The 7,472-nt window shown below is 39.2% G+C and overlaps 1 pseudogene; it reads left to right on the forward strand.

Annotated features, from left to right (window-relative positions):
* Positions 1-862: 862 nt before the first annotated feature.
* On the forward strand, positions 863-2,772 carry LOC133245201 (E3 ubiquitin-protein ligase RNFT1-like; annotated as a pseudogene).
* Positions 2,773-7,472: the final 4,700 nt, after the last annotated feature.

Here is a 7,472-nt window from a genome sequence, read left to right on the forward strand (position 1 = left end):
CACTTGCCCATCACTCATTTCCTGCTGTGCGCCCCATTTCCTAACAGGCCACAGACCAGTATCAGTCTGTGGGGCCCAGGGGTTGGGAACCCCTAGTCTATAGTTTACGGTCCAGCAGAGGAGATAGTCTACAGCTTACATAATGAGGGAGATAGGTAAGTATTAAAGAGAATGCACTGTGATATAATCAAGCACTAAGACAGGCACTGAGTCTGAGGGAATCAGAGGAGGCTTCCAGGAGGAAGTGATGAATCGCTGAATCCTGGAGAATGAGCAGGTTCTAGCCAGGAAAAGAAAACAAGGGTAATTCAGGGGAGCTTGTGTATAAAGGCACAGAGGCAGGATGGGCCACAAGGTGGAGAACCGCTATAAGAGGTTCAGTTCAGTTGAAACAGAGTAGGGGAGAGGACAGACAATGGTGAGAGACTGCATTACGGAAAGAATATTCCATCTTTATCCTCAATGAATGCTGACAAAAATTGATGACAAAAAGGCTATTCTTACCCTCCTCTTCCATCTCACAAAGAAACAAGCCCAGGGAGACTAAGTGACTTGCCGAGGGTTGTATATTTCACAAATGACTAAGATAAGATTTCAGTTTAGAAATTTTTATTCCAGAGCCACAACTCATCTGCTCAGCATAAACGGATTTTATACTATGCTAGGAGTTAAAATTTGACCTGGGAGGTGATGGGAGGCCAAGAATTTTGGAGAATGACGTGGTCCGCTGTGCCTTTCAAAAGGATGGCCCAAGTTACTGAGGGGAAGAAACAGGGCTACATATGAGATGGAACCACTACATATAGTTATATGTGTTGTATCCTCTACAAGCTAGGAAGAGTCATGAAATGGCACCTTTGACATGGTACAGCGCCTGACCTACACGGCCAGATTTAGTGTAGTTGCAAGTAAGGAGGCTAATAAGGTACTCCAGACATAAAATTTAGGAAGAGTTGAAATAGAAAAGGGCAGTGGCAGAGACAGGAAGGGTTCATAACACAGAAATAATGATATCAAATCAACAGGAGTTAGTGGCTGGTTGGTTGAAGAAGGTGATGCAGAGAGAACAAACATAAAATGGCTTTATTTTGTGTGAATCTTAAGTTGTAACCACATTTTAGAATCCCCTTCCCTATTTAATTCTGAGTTAGATGTGGTTCTTTTCTTTTTTAATTACTTTACAATATTGTGGTGGTTTTTGCCATACATTCACATGAATCAGCCATGGGTGTACATGTGTTCCCCATTCTGAACCTCCCTCCCACCTCCTGTGCTAGAAACTTGCACGAATTTGCATATGATTTCAAAAGTGAAAGGAAGCTGCAGCCCTTATGCTCTGAAGGTCGTCACAGTTAGAGGTAAGGTGAGGCAGACCCAGAAAAGTGGCAGATGCCAGTCTGTCCTCTTCCTCCTTCCCCACACTACAGCCTTCAGGGCCAGCTGTTCATCCTGTCTGCCTCCTCTGCTGACCAAAGGCTGGAATCCACAGAGGCTATATCTAGGACCAGGTCCCAGCCTTGCACAGACTTCTGCACTTGGCCCCTTAGCGGTCCCTCACAGCAGACTCCCCTCAAGCTCTGACTTGACCATGCCACTGCTACAGAAGGATGACTTAGTGACTCCCCTGATTCATCCACTCTCCTTTCTGGACCCCTCCTTCTCCAGCTTCAGTTTCTGGTCCCAGCAGGCTCTGTTGCAGCAATCTGAATAAATTGAGTCTTGTCTCCTGCTGTCCCTGACAGCACTATGGGGCCTCCATCCACTCATCATGAGAGGAAACACAGTCCTAATGCAAAGAAATTTGGATCAGAGAAAAAGCATACCGGGGCCATGCCAGTCCTCCAGGAACTGCAGGCCCTGAGGCTGCCTAACCTCCCAAAGTGCCTTTGCAACCAGATAGACAGGAGAAGGACCTTGCCTTCATTCTGGAGATCCATATCTAGAGATTCATACCCAGACAAATGCCATGTCTAAAGGATATGCTGAAAATCCAAACTCCAGAAAAGTGTGAAATTTCTCTTGGAACTGGGCCTCTAAATAATTTTCAAACCAGGCTTTTCTAAGAAAAATGTGCTCAAAATCCAGTAAGCTTAGTTACTGGTATTCTTAGCAGGATTTTCCATTCTCTTTCATTCTTGGTCTCTTTATTACAACTTAATCTTTTTAAAATCCTATTTTGGATCATTTGAACTTCTCAGAAGTACTTTGGATTATTGGAATTACAGACTTCATTTTGAAATTGCTTTTCATGGCTCAAAAAGTCTTATTATAGTGGTGCCTTCTTTCATCATGCTTTTTAAAGTCAAGGGTTCCTGGGATATGCTCTTAGAAGAATTAAGTCAGTTTTACTGAATTTTATCCCCTACCAGTTTTGGTTTTATTACCTTATTTGCCTCAGGGAGTTTAATAGTATGATTAAATAGGTTCTTTAGATATTAGTTGCTTTATTCTACCTCATTTTAAAGCTTTTGGATTTTTTGGAAATCTAAGAACTTTCAGATAGGTTTGTGAATATTTTTTACACAACCAAGTTACGGAGTGACTTATTCAGATGTGGGTGATATTTGTTCAATATGTGAAGCTGAATTTCAGAAAAGTATTCTTCCCTTCTGTCAGCATATATTTTTTGAAGAGTGCATTACCTTATGGTTTTACAAAAAGAATGTATGTCCACTGCACAAGACTGTGATTTTAGACCATAGTCCCAAATGGAAAGATGGGGCTGTCTCATCACACCTTCAAATATAATTAAGTATTATAAACTATTAAAACCACAAAGTACTAATTTCATTTGGTTACAGTCACTATTGCTAAAGGCATTAGGATGGATTTCAGTACTAAAAACTAAGAAAAATATTTCCAAACATTTTTAGAACACTGGACTAAGATTTAAGCATGTTTTAATTTTTGTTAATTTAAATGAGTGAAAGAACTCTGTTTTTGAAAATAAAACAGTCAACCTAATTTGTATGTCAACAATACTTCTTCAGTCCTAATTACTTGGCCTATGATTGCCATGTAAAATTGTAAATATGTTTTCTTGTTAATTTTACCAAAAACAGCAACTGGATAGCTAACTAGAACTAATAGTTTTAAAGGAATTTGGGTCTTCTTTTCTGACACTGTTTCAGAATAATGAATATTTTTCATAATATTTTAAGATAGATTTCTATTCAAAATCTGAAATTTTAATTTTCATAAGATATATTTTATATGAAAGTTTCATATGCTATATTTTACCTAAAACCATTAGGTTTTCTAAGTGCATATTAATTTACTGAGGATGATATATTTTAATATTGTATTACTTTTTGTTCTATGATTAGCAATCAGTAAGAATTAACCATCAAATTATCTCAAAACCTCAGTGTTAGTGCAAAGATTACATTATGGTGTGGCTTCCACCCAAACCTACTGTCCTCAAGGTAACCACCATCAAGCTGAAACAGAAGGGCATACGGGCAAGGAAGCAAATAAATAAACTTGAGAACAACATCTAGGCAAAACTTTGAATGTAAATACTGGCATGTGGAACTGACTAGAAACTAACAGATCAAAAACGTTTTAAACTTCTAGGTAAACTGTACTGCCAAATAAACATTATTTTAACCTGAAAATGCCTTTGGCTGTTGCCCCCCAACATTGAGAACTTGAAATGTGATCACTAAGCTGACAACAGCTTTTGCAGTCTGCTAAAGCTACAACTCATACCAAAATGGACCCTGCTGAATTCAATAAGAAAATTAAGAATCAATAACCTCGAGAAGAAAAATTCTTTTAAAGAAGTTTTTTAAAAAAGATTTTAAAAAAATTTTAAACCTGCTTCTTTATGAAACTGTGTATATGCACGCATACACACACACATGTGTGGTATGTTTCCAGACAATGAATGACATTCATGCAACAGAACATAATGAGATGGTCTTCATTTAATGCCACATTTGTCAAGCTCCCTCTATGTGGCAAGTATCCTGCAGGTGTCTATGGTTGGAAGATAAATAAATGATTTACCAGGACTTAGAATCACTCACAGACTAAGACAATTGGTAGGGACATAGACAGCTTAACCAGGATACATGAGGGCACATGCTATTATAAAAATAGAAACCACCAGAACTACAAAGGTTGAGAAAGAATCAGGAGCAACTGAATTTCCTTAACCCAATAATGAAGATCATTCTTGATCAGACCCAATCTGCCTTTGAAGGCTGAAATCTTACTACTTTTCTTCACACAATTACTTGCTCTCATACCCAAGCTCCACTTTTCCACTTCCATGCCTTGCCCTCTGCCTCAAATTCTCTATGACCTATTGCTGGGCACCGTTTAAAGTGCTACTAAAATTTCACCCATGAAATCATCTCTGGTGCCAATGGGGTGGACTGTTCCCTCTCTGAGCTCCCATCAGCTCTTACTGCCTCTCAGGAAGTTACCATTCTCTGCCATGTAGCATAGCTATTTTCTCACTTGCTGTCTTTTCTGTGGAGACTAAACTGTAAACCCCCTGAGAACCAGGAACATTTCTAGTCATTTTTTATATTCCCAGTACCAGGTATGGCACTTTGTAGGTACATAGTGGATGTTCAATAGGTATTTTCTGAATTTAGAATTTTAAGCCCACAACTCACTCCCTGAGGATGCTGCCTCAGCACATATCAGTAGTCACTGTATGCTTTGGTCCAGAGCCTAAATGTTGGTTGATATATCATGTTTTCTCATGGGAGGAGGGCAACTGTGTAAGAGGATTCAGTAATAATGAACAAGAAAATAAAAATAATGCTTACTTGTTTCACAAAAATTAAGAAAGTTCAATAGACAGTAGTTTACTGGTTAGAAAAGATTGAAATCTCCAAGTTTTCTGTACTGTAAAGGAATCTTTTCTGGAAGAATCTCTATTAACTTTCAAAATATCATGTTCAGCATTTGCTCTTGAACAATCAGAAAGAAGAAAATGGGTGACCACCTCCCTTTTGAATATCAATACCATTAGCAAATGCTATTGGGAGTGAGGATAGGTAGGTGAGGAGAAAATATTGATGATAAGGTTCCCACAATGATGTCATAAGAGAGCTAGAAGCTAAAAGTTTTAGTATGCATAAGTTTATTTAACTGAGGTGAACTTTAAGTTTTTGTTAACAAGAGCAGACAAGAAAGAAAATATAAATAAATCAATCCATGGATAACATCTCCGTAAAGTATATGGATAGTAGAGAGATTTTTGTGGAAGTAGTCCCAATCTGTTGGGTTCTGGAGCCCCTTGACAACGGTAATTATTATAAGGAGATGTTAAACAGGAACAGCAAATCTTGCCTGTGGATATACCTACACGTACGTGCTACCATTTGACACAAACATGTAGATATTTCACTGATGAGTAACAGAATGTACGACAGGTTGGAGGAGCCAGGTAGGCTGATGTAGCTTCTCACATAGGAAGAGCTGTCAGAGGCAGAGATGGGACTCTACTCATCACCATCATGAGTGCACATGATCAGTGCGTGTGATCATGGCAGGAGCATGGGCTTTGAAAGCCTTGAGCAGAAAAGAGAGGTGGTAGAGTCAGCACAATGGCATAGGCTTCGTAGTGAACAATAGGATTGCTCAGATCTTTAGAAAGCTACCACATTCATAAAGTTCTGTGTATGGTTACTTTTTTGTGGGAAATGGTTAAGGGGCTGAGCTTCTGGATTTGGCCCTTGGGCTCATTTGAAATAGAAAAAAAAAAAAATAGTGGGAGTAAAAGGAAGCATGAGGCATTAAAGAGGGGAAACTCAAGGAATCGTGAGTAGCACTTTGCCTGTTACAGATCCTAGAAATAGAGCTCAAGCCTAATTTAATCTGATCTTCAGGGGACCTTGAGCAGTATCTGAGTTTCTTATATAAATTCACTTAAAAGTGTTCCTGAATTCTTAGAAGCGTTTTGTCATTGCGTGTTTCCTCAATTCCAATTGATGGGATAATGCAGAAAAAAGTTTTATATTAAAAAAATCAATTTTCATACTATATGAGTTCAGAATTAGTACTTTCAGAGCATTGACCTGTTATGACTGGTATCAAGACAAACACGAATTTGTTAGCTTCATCAGAGAGGGAAGGCTGAACTGGATCCACTGCAGACTATAAAATGCCATGGAGGCCATAGTCTTTTCTGAAAGCATCTATAAAACTAAACACACCCTGCCCCATGTTCTATGAATAAATAGAACTGTTGGTCACAAGGAAGGCCCAGAATGGATGTAAATGGTCCAGTTCAGTTCAGTTCATTCACTCAGTCATGTCCAACTCTTTGGGACTCCATGGACTGCAGCACGCCAGGCTTCCCTGTCCATCACCAACTCCCAGAGCTTATTCAAACTCATGTCCATTGAGTCAGTGATGCCATCCAACCATCTCATCCTCTGTCGTTCCCTTCTCCTCCCGCCTTCAACCTTTCCTAGCATCAGGGTCTTTTTCAATGAGTCAGTTCTTTGCATCAGGTGGCCAAAATATTGGAGTTTCAGCTTTAGCATCAGTCCCTCCAATGAATACTCAGGACTGATTTCCTTTAAGATTGATTGGTTTGATTTCCTTGCAGTCCAAGGGACTCTCAAGACTTTTCTCGAAAACACAGTTCAAAAGCATCAATTCTTCAGTGCTCAGCTTTCTTTATAGTTCAACTCTTTACATTCATACATGACTACTGGAAAAACCATAGCTTTGACTAGATGGACCTTTGTTAGCAAAGTAAATGGTCCAAGCTTTCATCAAAGCTTCTGCTTTCCTTTTCTGTCACTATTTCATTTAATCCTCACAACAACTTTACATGGAAGTTAATATTATCTTGGTATTAAATATGGAGAAACTGAGGAACAGAACTGACCAAGTTCACACAGTTAGTAAATAGCAGGACCAGAGTCCAAAACTATTTATATGACTGTGAAGCCCATGAGCATAATGATTAATAAGTCAATTAATCAACTACTTTTTGAGCATCTACACTGTATAAAGTACTAAAATAAGCATACTGTTAGCAAATGCTACATACATTATTGTATTACTCATCATTCTCCAAAAAAACAGAACCAATAGGATATATGTATGTGTGTATATGTATATATTTATTATGGAAGTTGGCTCACATGAAAACAGAGGCTGGTAAGTCCAAATCTGCAGTGTGGACTGGCAGGCTTGAGACCCAGGAGAAATGATGCATCTCTAGTCCCAAGCCCAGCAGGCACAGGCCCAGGAAAGCTGATGGTAGCTATGAAGTCCAAAGACCGTCTGCTAATGACTTTCCCTCACTTGGGTGAGGGTTGGCCTTCTTGTTCTGTTTAGGCCTTTAACTGATTGGATGATGCCGACTCACATTATAGAGGTCAGTCTGCTTCACCCGACCCATTAAAATGTTACTCTCCTCCGAAAACACCCTCACAGAAATGCCCAAAATATGTTTGACCAAATATTTGCACACCCTATGGTCCAGTCAAGTTGAC

This window comes from Bos javanicus, chromosome 3 (genome assembly GCF_032452875.1).
Source record: "Bos javanicus breed banteng chromosome 3, ARS-OSU_banteng_1.0, whole genome shotgun sequence".
NCBI lineage: Eukaryota > Metazoa > Chordata > Mammalia > Artiodactyla > Bovidae > Bos > Bos javanicus.